This window comes from Phascolarctos cinereus, unplaced genomic scaffold (assembly GCF_003287225.1).
Source record: "Phascolarctos cinereus isolate Bilbo 61053 unplaced genomic scaffold, phaCin_HiC Scaffold_4;HRSCAF=312, whole genome shotgun sequence".
NCBI lineage: Eukaryota > Metazoa > Chordata > Mammalia > Diprotodontia > Phascolarctidae > Phascolarctos > Phascolarctos cinereus.
The window spans coordinates 628798372-628813851 of record NW_027555847.1 but is presented as its reverse complement, the minus strand read 5'-3'; the positions used below and the strand labels follow the sequence as shown (position 1 = coordinate 628813851).

Below are 15480 nucleotides of genomic sequence, written 5' to 3'. Positions count from 1 at the left end.
TCCAAAAGATTTGAAAGGAAGAGGTTTAGCATGAATCTTGTTGATACATAAATGGAGTTCCAGAACGAATAAAGGTAGTTCCAGAGGGAAGGGAAAAGCAAAGGAGAACAGGGACTATGGAATGGTAGGTCTAAGCTGGATGGGGATAAAAGAGTAGGGGGGAGCAGCAGAGGAGTGGGCTTTGAATCACAAAACCCAGGGCACAACACAACATGAGGGCTTGGTAGGACATAGTTTGGGGACCACTTTAATATATCATTCTTCTCAGACTTCATGAATTTGAGTCTTGGAGAATTATTTACCTCTATTACACAGATGAGGAAACTGAGCCCCAGAGAGATTGAAATTATAGAAAATCATTACAAATTTTACTGAGCGTGAAAGTACACCTAGATATTAAAACTCTAAATCTAACCACGATGCCTCTTACATGCAATGTCCAATATATGCTAGGCATTGAGAAGATCCACAGCTAATTAATATACAGTACACTTGCCCTCAAGGAGCGTATAATAGAGTGGGGAAGGGGGGAACACAGAGAAACCTAATAAATATTGAAGTGGAATTGAATTGAAATTTAATATTCATGGTGTAAAATGGTAAAGAGAGATAAGATACCACCATGTCGGCCTACAGTATTAAGATCATAGATTTAGTCAGTTAACAAGTCAACAAGCATTTATTAAGCACCGAGTTCCAGGCACTATGTAGAAAAAGGACACCAAAGCCTGCCTAGGGGACGTGGGAGTGGGAGTCAGTTACTTATTACTGACTCATTGCTAAGGTACTAGTTTAAGTAATGTGTAGTTGCTGCCTCTCTCTACCAGTTATGAAGTAATAAGATGCCATTACACAGTTTGGATTTAAGTCACAGAGGAAATAAAATGTACTAACATTAATTTCAAGATCTCAGAGGTTCATGCTTTTCCCAGAAGTGTACCTGGGGGTATCAATATTTCTTGTGTTTATTTTCATGATTATTTTTTTTGTAAGAGGGAAAGGAAGGGAATAAACATTTTTTAGGCATCTACTATGTGCCATGCACTGTGCTGAACATTTTATAAATGTTATCTCATCTGATAAGAAAGAAAATCAATCTTAAATATATGTTTTGTTAAATCTGATCATGTTATTCTTCTGCTCAAAAATTTCAGGGGTCCCTATTGACTCCCAGCACACATGATCTGACCCTATCTACCCCTTAAGCCTTATCAGACACAATTACCTTGCAAATAATCTATGTTTCCACCAAATTAGACTACTCTGTCCCCCAAAATATTCCCTACATTCTCCTGCCTCCATGCCTTTGCTTATGCTATTTCTTTTGGAATGAACACCCTCCTCTCTTATCATTACCTCCTAAAATCCAATTTATCCCAACTTGAATGCCACCTCATAAAGCCTTCTGTGACCCTCCAGGTCAGACTTACCACAGTCCTTTCTTCTGTACCTCCTAATGCATTTCACTATGTAATATTTGAAACTATAGTTTTCTGTGTTTGCATTCTTTCTCTTTACGAGGCCTGCACGATCTGGATAATAACTGAAACTGCTACCTCCCCTAGCCTGGTACACAGTACCTTGCATACAAAATGTGCTTAAAATAGGTTTGTTGAATGAATTAATTATTCTAATGTAAGATTCTATGATTCTAAGTCTATGAGTCTGTGTCCAAACTGGCTAGCCCAGTTGGATCTAGCATGATACTAAGGAAACTAAGACAGAGGGTTCAATCCCTGTAAGGACCAGGTAGCTACTTCTTCAATGGATCTGGAATCTAAAGCTTGCTGTCTCATTCGGTCCTTAAAATAACCCTGTAATGTAGTTGCTACGATCATCCCAGTTTTATAATAGCTAACATTTATAAAGAGTTTTAAGGTTTGTGATGTACTTGATATATGTTATCTTACTTGAACCTCTCAGTAATCCCCTGAAGTAGGGACTATTATCATCCCCATTTTATAGATTAGGAAACTAAGGCTAGCATCCAAGGAAGGATTCTAACTCACATCCTCCAGGACCAGTGTTCCAAGTCCAAAGCTCTACCCACTTTGACCTTCTGCTCACCTTCTAGAATCTCATTCATGTGGATATTCCTTCCAAAGGTGATTACACAACCCATCCTGTGTGGCTCTTATCCATGTCTGCCTGTAAATCCACCACAAGGAGTCTACACCTCATAGTTGGCACATTCTTCCACTCTCTTGATTAATGTAGATACCAATAGAAAATGTCTTTCTATTAACCATTGCTCTCAAAACATGAAAGGTTCAACTTTTGTTCCAGTCATATCCCTCTCTTTGATGGTCTCTTTTACACCTCTCCTCTTCTACCATGTTATTCCTAATCCTAACTTTTAACATATTTTAACCTACTTATGCCCAATAAGTATCTTTCCAATATTTGGGGTGACCAGCCACTTTAATTCTTCAGAGACTGTGATATTCTGCAGTTCATATTCATATGTCAGCAAAGATCATTGGTTCTTTTTTAAATGGGCCATTGTCTCAAAGAGAAGTTTGACATAGTTAAAAGCACCAAATAAAGGACATTTTCTTCTTCCTGTCCGCTTCTGAGACCTGCTCATTGTCCAAATACAATGCATGTCCAAGATACATATGCTAATAGACCAGCTCTGCAGGTTAGTTGTACCTCCAACTGCATATCATAGTCTGGGCAATAGGAATGTTTCATCCACTTGCTTTTTCCTGTGTGCATAGTTAAACTCTTAGAGTTAAACTCAAACTCTTTTGAGTAATTCTTTATCTCACTTAGGAGGCTCTGAAATTTTCTAGGATTTGATGCAATCAGCCCAATCTATAGGGAATTGTCCTTCTATTGGCATTCTAGAGTAAATATCTTTTATGAAAATAGAGGGTTTTTTTTTCTCTCCATGTAGCTTAGCTATGCCATAGCTCTGATCTATACCTAGCCCCTGCCACACACATTCATGACTTTAGTCCCAAGAGGACCAGGCAATCATCACAAGCCTATCTCTGTTACTGCAAAAACAACAACAACTAAACTATGAGCCAGCAACATCTGCATCATCGAAGGCCTTGTTGGGAAGGTTTCTGTTTTCATCTATTATTGCTATTGTATTGTATTGTATTGCTATTGTAACTGTTGTGTACAGATAGATGGCGTAAGGGTCACTGACAGGCTTCCACTGTAGTCTATTTGCCCAGAGCTATGGTAAGGACGATAGTCTGTTCTGATACACACTGATAGAGCAGCGATCCTATCTCCTTGTCCTCGGGTAGGCCAAATAGAAAACAATAGGAAAAGGTGCACTGTAGGAAGGCAGGGGATGCTGGAACTTTCAGTAGAGTAAACGTCCATCGAGCTGTGGAAAAGCTAGGATGCTACCATCAAATTCAGTATGTTAACATCTCTTCTACCCACCAGCTTGGGTCCTTTCCTACCTTTAGAAGAAAGCTTTAGGAAGTCACCCTGGCCCCTCTCCATCCCTTGTATTTTTCTTTTGTTGACAACTTAATATGTTTCCACACTTCCCTTTATGGGGAAAGATAAGGATCCTGATGGCAATCAGTTGTGCTGGGTAGGAAATGCCACATTCTTTAGTGTAAATATTTGACTAACCTTTCTCTGGGCTATATATCATTTGACAGAGAGGCACTAGAAGGGCTGCAGGCCCTTAGATTCTCAGGTGAGATAACCAGGTAATAAATTATGAGGGGTTTTTTCTTTGTATTTTTTTAAGTCTAGAAGGCACACATGCCCCCCTGCTCTACGTGACTAAACTGTATTAGATGGATGCCAAGGGTGGGGGAAGGTCCTTAGCTACAGTTTAGTGACTATCCCTTTGGTAATACATTAATTGAAGAAGGGTGACCATTGAGATGTTACCAAAAAAATGAATGACTCCAAAACTGAGGGCCTTGCAGTATAAACAATAGCCTAGCCAATAGATTTAGCTAAACTCTTTCATCTTCCACAAACCAGGGTTTCAAAAGGACAGGCTCATTCCATACCTTAAATGAGGTTCTTAAGCTCATATTGATTGGGCAGCCTTTCTGAAAGGGAGGTTTATAACTGAGCACGAGAGCCCAGAAGAAAAAGCCCCTTCATGTCCAGATTAAATGGTGAGATGATCTGGTTGAGGAAGGTGGGGGGACAGTCATTGTGATTCTCAGAACCATGCATAGGCTCAGGAAAAACACAAGCTTCCATAGCCTGGCCTGGGCCTGGGACCCCTATCCTCTGCCAAACAAACCAGCCTGTGTTCATTCATAGGCTGGTGTGAGCTGAAAGACACTAAGGAAGTGGGAGGTTACCTGGTACAATGGGGATGTTGTCAAATGTCCTTCTAAGGCCTAATCCTGGGGAGAGGGGAAGTAAAAGGTAAGAATAATGGAAACTCAGGAGTGGGGGTGGGGAGGGAAGGTCATTCTCTTCTGGTGTTTCTTGGTTACCTTAAATGGCACTTAAAACATTTTAGATTTCTTTAACGCCCCTCTCTCAAAATCTTCAGTCCATGGGATTTCATCACATCCTAAGAGATTCTTTTATCTTAAATGGTTAAAGCACTTTGGAAGGAGCTCAGGTTAAGCTGATATATTGGATGTGACTGGACTTGAAATCAGGAAGATTTGTGTTCAAGTTCCAAGTTAAAAACTTACTGAGTGATCCCAGGCACTGGCCTTGACTTCTCTGAGTCTGTTTCTTCACCTGCGAAGTGGGAACAGTGTTAAGCACAACAATTATTTGTCAAGGTCCTGTTGAGTATCAAATAAGATAATGTATATGAAGCACCCTGCAAATTTGAAAATACTATATAAATATATACAAATATAAATATGTAATACATATAGTATATTAAAAATATAAGTTAGTTAATTATTATCTTCTTAATGAATCAAAAAGCATTTATTTAGTCTGACCTACAATATGCCAGGGACTCCTCTAAGCGCAGGAAATACAAAGACAAAAACAAAACAAAAAAGCTCTCTGAGCCATGTCTAGTAAAAGTCAAGATAGTGAGTTACAAACATGAATACTCAGAGAAGAGGTTTGGCTTAAAACACACATCCGTGAAGTCTACATGAGGCCAAAGTTTGGCAAAACAAAATTATGGGCCTCTCCATAACAGAATAACAACCCTTATATTGATAAGACTACTCTATTTTCATGGATGATACCTAGTGTAGAATACCAATGGAGGAGGAATTACCTGTAGATGGTAAGGCCCTCCAGATTTAACTGCAGGAAGTGTAGAGCTGCTCTCTGCTTCCAGCTTCTGCCTGCAGCTAGAGCACTCAGCTGACATACTACCTTTGCCTCCTAAGAAGAAGAATAGGCTCTTACCACCTCTCTTTTGATTTAGAGCCCATAGGCCCAACTACTAACCTTTTAGGGAGTTAGGTCCTTTGCATACTCTGTTTCAACACATCTTAGTTTATAGAAGTTGATAGACTGTTAGAGCTGACTGGAACTTTAGGGATCATGTAATTGGTATCCTTATTTTATAGAGGAGACAGTTCAGTCCCAGTAAAGTTAACTTGGCCAAGGTTACAACTTATAAGTGATGGAGCTAAGATATGAACCTAGGTTTTCTAACTCCAAAGCTCATGCTCTTTACACTGCCCCATCAATCTCATTTTTTTATCATGGACTTTCTCTTTACTCCCTGACCTATCAAATGAGGTCGGAGGGGTGAGGGTAGGAGGAAGGCAGACCAGGAAAGAAAGCATAGATGCAACCTATCGCCACCACTAGAAGAACAAAGCAATGCTCTACTTTTACTGGGATCACCAAAAATTTCTGTACAGTTGAATGTATTCATTGCCTCCATAAAAAATAGTGTTAGCCACAGAGATATGATAGAACCATCTCCAATAGGCTGGGAAGACTTTTATTTTTACTCAGTCATTTCAGTTGTGTCTGACTCTTCGTGACCCCATTTAGGGTTTTCTTGGCAAAGATACTGGAATGGTTTGCCATTTCCTTCTCCAGTTCGTTTTCCAATGAGGAACTGAGGCAAACAGGGTTAAGTGACTTGCCCAAGGTCACCCATCCAGTAAGTTTCTGAGGCTGGAATTGAATTCAGGAAGATGAGTCTTCCTGACTCCGGGCCAACCTGAGGCACCTAGTTGCCCTTCTGGGAAGTCATCGATCTTTAAATTTTCAGCCTCACACTGGAACCCACAGTTGAAAATCAACAAACCTACAATTAAGGGTTTGATTTACTGTTTTGTTGATTTAAGAAAGTGACAGAGAAAATGTTAATAATGCAGACTAAACTCTAAAGTGTGTCCTGTATGTGGTGGTGGTGGTGTTCTTATTCTTGTTCTTTCTGGAAAGCCAGTTGTTAAACATTTACTACTATGGTTACCAGCACTGTGTTAAGGGAAATGGTATGGAGCAGTTTTTTTCCACAGAAGCAATATTATAAATTTTATAAATTGCCATCTGGCTGAAGAATTTTTCATCTGGGTTTCACAATGTTATGGCCATTTTAGAGGGCTGTTATGTGTAAGAGGGATTAGGGTAAAGTTGGTAGGAGCAGTGGAGGAACATGCAAAGAAGCAGACAAGATAGCACAGTGCTCTGCACATAGCAAATATGTAACAAATATTTGTTGAATTGAATTATTCACAGACTCCAGTTTACAATTGGTCCCCATTTTAATGTTCTCCTTTCCATTCTCCTGATTTTATTATTCATTCAAAGTCATAAACACCACAAGCATAGCTTTTTCCTTTTAGAGACTGGCTCTTGCTTCCCTAGGGCTGGGTAAAAATGTCTGTTAATCAGAACTGGTCGTAACCAAGTTGGCAAAACACCCTTACATTAAGCCATCTGGCAAGACATGGAAACAAATTCAGTGTATTGGACATGGCATAATCAGGGCATTCATTAGAATGGATCTGGGCTCACTTTCTCCAATTTCCCTTGAGCTACTTTTGAACAGGGTAAATACCCCAATCTCCTGGTGTCCAACCAACCAATCACTAAATGCTTTTAGGATTTGAACCCAGGTTTTCTAACTCCAAAGCCTATGCTCATTACATTACTACATTTTTACCCTCCATAAATTTAAAAGGGCAGAAATTATATATGTTTCCGACCACAGTAGAATAAAATTAAAAATGAATAGCTAAACTATATGGAAACAAAGAGAACCCTATTAAACAGCACTAGGAATGGCAAAAAGAAAAAATAGAAAACAGAATATTTTAAAGATAATAGCATTATATATTTGGTTTTATATCAATTCATACAAGTCTTCCAATGTTTCTCTTGGATCTTCATATTAATCATTCCCTATGAAACAATAGTATTCCATTATACTCAGAAACTATAGTGTATTATACCCAATCAACAGGAAACCCATTTTATTTCCAATGTTCACTAACATAGCTATAACAATGTAAGCAAATCAATATTAAATGCTGCCTTATTCAAATTAATAGCAATGACCAAATTTGGTCTGAGAAAAGAAAAGGAAATATTTCTCTCTCTTCACAGCGAGTAAGAGAACTACAGGTACAGAGTATCATAAATACAAACAGATGTAAGTCCTTTTATTGCTCAAAATTTTCTCTGTCAAATGAAGGATTCAATGACACTGAGGAAAGATATATTGGGAAATTATTTGAATGTAAACAAAGGCATAAAATCAATTAACTGAGGGAAGAACAAAGTCAGCAATATCACTTCAGAGGTAACATGTTGTAATGGATGGGAAGCCTGCTATCTGAGAATCAGGAAGACCTGAATTCAAGCCCCCCCTCCAACATATATTGACTTTGTGACCCTGTGCAAAATGATTAACCTTTTAATGCCTCCAAATAATTCTCTAAGAGCAAGTGTTCATCTGAAAAGGCACAGGTGATTTCCTTAGGAGGTTCCCTATGCTAATGAAATTAGAGGCCAGTTCCAAACAAAAATCTATGGATTACAGACAAAACTGCTCTTAAAGGCAAATTAAGATTGAGTGCCTCCATTAATGAAAAATAAAAGTAGAAATAAATTAATTAAAACTACATTAAAGGACACTAGAAAAATAGTCAATCAATAGCTCTTTGGACTATTTTTTCCTACTTATTAGTATTTTATTTTTTCATTATACTTTTCAACATTCATTTTTATAAGATTTTAAGTTTCAAATTTTTCTCCCTCCCTTTCTTCCTTTCCCCATACCCAAGACAGCAAGCAATGAGATGTAGGTTATACATCTACAAGCACATTAAACGTATTTCCACATTCATCATGTTGTGAAAGAATAACCAGAACAAAAAGGAAAAATCGTGAGAAGGAAAATACAAAAAAAAAAGTGACAATAGTATGCTTCGATCTGCGTTCAGACTCCAGAGCTCTTTCTCTGAATGTGGATAGCGTTTTTTCATCATGGGTTTTTCGGAATTGCCTGGGATCATTTCATTGCTGAGAAAAGCTAAGTCGATCGCAGTCAGTCATTTCACGATGTTGCTGTTACTGTGTACAATGTTCTCATGGTTCTGTTCACTTCACTCAATGTCAGTTCATGTAAGTCCAGGGGTTTTTTTTTTCTGAAATCTGCCTGCTAATCATTTCTTATAGAACAACAGCATTCAATTACATTCATATACCACAACTTGCTCAGCCATTCCCCAATTGATGGGCATCCTCTCATTCTCCAATTCTTTGCCACCACAAAAAGAGCTGCTATGAATATTTTTGTACATGTGGGTCCTTTTCCCTTTTTTATGATCTCTTTGGGATACAGACTTACTAATGGTATTGTGGATCAAAGTGTAAGCAGTTTTATAGCCCCCAAAGGAAATTTTCAAAAGAAAGATTATAAAGTTAGTTAGGGACAAAAATCAGTAGAAAATAAAAGAACAATTGATTGATGAACTTAAGTTTTTGGGTTTGGTTTTTTTTTTTTTTGCTTTTTGGTGAGACAGTTGGGGTTAAGTGACTTTCCCAGGGTCACAAGATATTTTTAGAAGACATAAAATTGATAAATCTTAAAGATACAATCAAAAAAAATGGAGAGAAAACACAAATCAATAAATTTGTGAATGTTGTGCAATAGAAAGAAGAGCTAGTGGAGGTCAACAGAATTGGAAGACCTGCAATCATCTTCTGCTACCGTCACTTATTCCCAGTTTAACCTTGGGCAAGTCGTTTAACCGCTCTGAGCCTCGGTTTCTTCATCTGTAAAATGAAGGAGTTGGACTCAATGATCTCTCCTCTCTGCCAGCTCTCACTCCATGATGTACTACTTGAATGAAAAAATAAAATTCAGCTCCTTACTCTCTCTCATCCCTCCCATATCTAATCAGTTGCCAAATCCTGTAAAATCTACCTTTATAAGATATTTTACACCCTCTTCTCTCCTCTGACACTGCCAGCACCCTAGTCCAGGCAGTTGTCATATCTTGACTATTTCAAGAACCTTTTTTTTTTTTTGGCTAGGCAATGGGGTTAAGTGACTTGCCCAGGGTCACATAGCTACATGTTATGTGTCTGAAGCCGGATTTGAACTCAGGTCCTCCTGACTCCAGGGCTGATGCTCTATCCACCGTGCCACCTCGCTGCCCCTCACGAGCCTTTTGATTGGTCTTCCTACCTCAAATCACTCCCCATTCTAGTCCATCTTCCTTCCACTCAGCTGTCAAACTGATTTTTCTAAAGCCCAGGTCTGACCATTATTAGAGAAGTACTAGCTGCTTCCTATTTCCTCCAGGGTATTTTGAAGTCAAAACCCTTCTTAACCTAATGCTTTTTGACATTTCCAATTTTCTTAATTCTTATTCACCCCATGTTCTCTGTGCTCCAATGACACCAGTCTCCTGGCTAGTGTCCCTGCTTGACACTGTTTCCTGACTCCACGTATTTTCACTGATTGTCTCCCATCACGGAATTCTCTCCCTCCTCATGTCCATCGCCTTACTTCTTGCAAAGTTCAGCTAAAATCTAGTTTTCCATTAAAAGGCCTCCAATTGGCCTTACTTTTCATGACTTCCCTCTAAGGTAACAATCAGTGTATCCTGTGTTTATCATATTTGTAAATAGCTGTTCACATTTTGTCTTCCTCATCAAATTCTGAGCTCCTTAAGAGCCAGAACTCATTTAATCTTGTTTTGGTTTTGTCTGTGTGTGTGTCACTGGAGCTTAATACACTGTCTGACGCACTGTAGGTGATTAATAAATATTTGCTGATGACTTGAATATTATTCAAAAAAGCTATACACAGCAATAGTTTAACAAGTCAGGTAATTTAATGAATTTTAATACCTATCAAATATAAGTAAACCAAGCTACAAATATAGGAAGTTCACAATTTAGGTAGACATGTATGTATGTATGTATGTATGTGTGTGTGTGTGTGTGTGTGTGTGTGTGTGTGTGTGTGTATATATATATATATATATATATAATTGTATAATTGTAATTTCATTAGTGCAAAGAACTCCTAAAGAGGAATATCCTTTATCAATACAGATGAGCACCTTCTCTGCAATTTATATTAATAGAGAGTTGCACAGATCACTGAGAGTTTAGTTGATATCCTAGGAATCACAGAGCCAGTAGGTCAGAGGTAGACTTAGGTCTTCCTGACTCCAAGGCCAGTTTTCTTATCTTTATGTTTCTTATATGACTCACTATCAAAGAATTACCCTGAAAAAAAAAATCTATTTGGGCCACCTGGACCAATTAGATTCACAGGTAAATTTTTGCAAACCTTCAAAGTACCCATATTATATAGATTACTTACAAATATAAATATATTTATAAATACAGAAAAAGAAGGAACATTAACCTCATCCATTATGAGGCAAATATGGTGTTGACTTTAAAGCCTAGAAAACAAACAATAAGAAAATTTTAAACCAATTTTTAAATAAGGTAGATGCAGAAATAAATGTGAAATAAAATATTGTCTAATGGAATAAGTTAACTTTTAAAATTTTTTCATCATTTACAAGTCAGGGTTTATAGCTAGCATATGTGTAGATTTGTTTATATAGCAGAAAAAATAACTTTAGCATAATATGACAAATAAACAATAACCAAAGAAACCCATATATTATATCAATAGATACCTAAAAAGGCTGGGATGAAATTCAACATTTATACATGATAAGAACCCTAAGAAGAATATGAATATAGGGAATTTCCTTAATAAAATAAAAGTATATCTTGTATCAAGAGCTAATATAATATGCACTGGAGAAACATTAAAAGTATTCCCACTAAATAGAGGTAAAAAGCAAGGATGCTTACTTTCACTGTCCATTTGTGAAATAATGTAAGAAATGCTAGAGGTTGCACCAAAAACAAAAGACTTAGTAGAGGAATCAACAATGGAAATAAAACAAAATATCATTATTTTCTAATTATAGGACTGTGTTTCTAAAAAAAACTCAGCTAAGAAAAAAAGTTAAAACAATAAATAAGTTCAGTGAGATCAAAGTAATTCAAAAAAAAGTAAGCCCTCAAAAATAATTTATTAGGAGTAAAATTGAAGAAAAGATGATTGAAAAGAAATCTCATTTGCAATCTTTGGAAAATAGCCTATCTAGAAATGCAGGTAGCCTATGCCAAAGAGATATTTCCTAAAGCACAGGTTTAACTATGTCACTTCCCTACTCAATCAACTGCAGTTGCTTCTGATTGCCTTTAGAATGAAGTAACAAATCCTTTGTTCAGTATTTAAAACCTCACCAATCTGGCTTAGACATAATGCACATCATTGTCTTTTACTCATGCTATGATACAGCTAAATTTTTTGTTTTTGCTTTTTTTCCTTGCACTTGAAATTCCATCTCCCATGTCTTTGCTTCTTCACAGGCTGGCCTTATGTGTAAAAAATACTCCCTCCTCTCCTATGCTTCTTAGATTCCATATGCCAAATGCTACCTCCTTCATAAGGCTTTTTCTGATTGTTTCTTTCAATTGCTAGTGCCTTGCTCCATTCTATTCCTCTCCCAAATACCTCATACTTACTTTGCATGTATTTTGTGTTTAATTATATATGTATATGTTTCCTTGCCTACCCTGAGGCTGGTTGAAAATTCACTAACAGAGAAATAAAAAACAGGTTTTGTTGAAGACAGAAACTGTTTCTTTGGTTTTTGCCTTTTTGAACTCTAACACCAAGCATAGAGCCAAGTGAATAGTCAGCCCTTAAATGTTAATTGTTTTTAAAAAAATTATAATAATTGGAATTAAGGAAAATCCAAATAATTGGAGGGACATTCAGTGTTAAAGGATGGGTCAGAATAATATAGTAAAAATTATAATACCAAATAATTTATAAATCTGTTTCCATGCCAATCAAAATTTTAAAGTGTTTCTTCATAGAGCTGAATAAAATCATAACTAAATTTATGTGGAAAAATAATAAGGCAAGACTATGCAGGAATAAGCTGAGGTGGGGGAAAGGGGGGCAGAAAGCTAACAAAGGGGGGTTTGTACTTAAAATATATTACAAAATGGTTATTTTCAGAACTAGTTCATACTAAGCAAAAGATAGAGAAAGATTAATGGAATAGAAAAAGAACATTAGACAATGCACCAAATACATATTAATAATTAATATTTGCTAAAGGTATAGAAAATAAAAATTGAGGAAAATTTATTATTTTACAAAAGTGTTTGGGAAAATTGGTTAGTAATTTAGAGGAAAATTTATTTAGACCCATTTCTCATGTCATATACCTCAATCAATTTCAGCTGGGTGATAGAAATCAACAAAAAAAAAAGAATCATAAAAATATGGGGGAAATGAAATACTATGTTTACCTCAGTTATGCAGGTGAGATGACTTTTTTCTATTTAATAAGTAGGGGATTTTTTCTTCATAGCCACACCAAAGTCAAGTATTGAGCCACTGCCACTGACTGAATAGGATGATGCTGAGCACCAAAAGTGGAGAAAGCTTTGTTGTCAAGGTTGAGGATTTGCCCTGACCCTGCTCAGCTGATGAAGTCCAATGCTCTTCAGAATGCAAAATTCAAACTGAGGTAACAGGCATTCATTTCACCTATACACGAGAAGGTAGACCAAGTGGAGAAGTCTTTATTGAATTTGAATGAGAAGATGAAAACTAACTGGCACTGAAAAAAGAGAGAGAAAATACGGGACGCAGATATGCTGAAGTATTCAAGTCAAGCAACATCAAAATGGATTGGGCGTTGAAGCATACTGGTCCAAATAGTCCTGACACTGTCAATGATGGCTCTGTGCACCTTAGAGGACTCCCATTTGGTGGGAGCAAGAAAGAGATGGTTCAATTTTTTTTCAGTGTTGGAAATCATGCCAAACGGTACAACATTGCCAGTGGACATCCAGGGGAGGAGTACAGGGGAGACTTTCATGAAGTTTGCTTCACAAGAAATAGCTGAAAAGACCCTAAAGAAACACAAGGAAAGAATAGAGCATAGGTACATTGAAATCTTCAAGAGTAGCTGAGCAGAAGTTCATATTCATTATAATCATCCTGAAAAGCTAATGGCTATGCAGTGGCCAGGTCTTTATGACAGGCATAGGGTTGGCAGAGGCTATAACAGCATTGGTAGAGGACCCGGGTTTGAGTCTTTAATTACTACAATGGACATAATGATGGATATGGCTTTATGTTGGATACATTGGGAAGAGACCTCAATTACTGTTTTTCAGGAAAATCTGATAATGTAGATACAGAGATGGTGGGTCCACTTTCCAGATTACAACAGACCATTGTGTGCACGTGAGAGGATTATCTTACATAACTACTGAAAATGATCTTTCCAATTTTTTTTCTCACCAAACAGGGTTCTGTTTGAGTACACATTGAAATTGGGCCTGATTGGCAGAGTGACTGGAGAAGCAGATGTTGAATTGAGCACTCATGAAGATGCTGTGGCAGCTACGGCAAAAGACAAAGCAAATATGTGTAGTACAGATGTATAGAACTCTTCTTGAATTCTATAGCAGGAAAAAGTGGTGATGCTTATGGTAGCCAAATGATAGGAGGCATGGGCTTGTCAAACCAGTCCAGCTGGCCAGCAGCTGAGGGGGGATATGGAGGAGGCTACAGTGGTCAAAGCAGTATGAGCAGATATGACCAAGTTTTACAGGAAAACTGCAGTAATTTTCAATCAAGCATTGTGTAGAGAGCCAAGGAGCAAAGAACAGCAGCTGCTACAGTGGCAAGAGCCATACATCCATGGCAGTAAATGGAATGGGAGGGATGTCTGGCATGTCCAGTATGAGTGGTGGATGGGGAATATAATCCTGATCGTTGACTGTTGGTCAACTTTTTTTAATGAAAAAAAATCACAAAAATGAAGTTTAATGGTTTTGTAATATACGCTTCTGATTTATGCTGTAAGTGAAATCATGATTGTTTTAATATTTTTCAGCTCAGTATTTTTGAACACAGAAGAACATTCATCTAGGAAGTAACAGCCAAGTTTAGTAAAGACTATAACTGTTAAACAATTTCAGCTTTTCTCAAGTTGTATTTAAGAAGTAAGCATATTTAGGTTAAAGCAGTTCCAATTATGTTAAATGTGCTGATATCACATTACATGGAACACTGTTTGAGATGTATGTTGGGAGACATGCTTTTTTGTAAAACAAATATAGGAGTTGTGTCTGCGATTCAAAAGTGAGACATTTGACATGTTCTAGTTTATTTCATTTACTATCCTGTAAGGCACATATATTTAAGCTTTTTCTTTTAAGTTAATGGGGACAATTTTGAGACACAATATGGATACTTTAGGATTTGGTCTTGGTGTTTATATTAAATTCTGAGGTCTTGATTTAAATCTTTCATTGTATTGCAATTTCCTTTTAGGTATGTTGTGCGAAGCGAAACTTGTTAAATAAATTTTCCTTTCAAAATAAATGAATAAATAAATAGAAGGAATTATTAAGTACCAGGTAGACTACTTGATTTCATTAAAATTAGACATTTCTGTGGACCAAAATGTGAATCATCAAAGTAAAATATGGCAAATATGAAATGCAAAAACTTTAGATCTAAAATATGCAATGAATTGTTAATAATTCACAGAAGTTATCTCTTGGTCTACATTGGATAAATAGTCAAAGGATATGAAGGAACAATTTTCAAAAGAAACACAAATTCTTAATAATTACTTGGAGATAATGTTGAACTTCATTAATAACGGAAGATATAAATTAAAATGACCTTGAAATACCACCTCACAGCCATAATATTGGTTGAATAAAAATAGAAAAAGCCATAAGACTCAGCACTGGTGGGGTTGCAGAGGAACAGGTACATTCATTCATTTGCTTATTTCTGATATAATTATAAACTTGTGGAATCTTTTTAGAGACCAAGCGGAAAATTTGCAGAAAACATTACCAAAATAATTATATCCTTAACTCTACAATTCCATTGTTGAGAATACACCCTCAGAATATTATAAACATACACACATGTTATCCTTTCGAAGATTTTTTTTATTGCAATGTTATTTGTAAAACTAAAAGGCTGGCAAGAGCCTA

At 36.8% G+C, this 15480-nt stretch overlaps 1 pseudogene; it reads left to right on the top strand.

Annotated features, from left to right (window-relative positions):
* The first annotated feature begins 12866 nt into the window (after positions 1–12866).
* On the top strand, positions 12867–14230 carry LOC110216102 (heterogeneous nuclear ribonucleoprotein H2-like; annotated as a pseudogene).
* The last annotated feature ends 1250 nt before the right edge of the window (positions 14231–15480 follow it).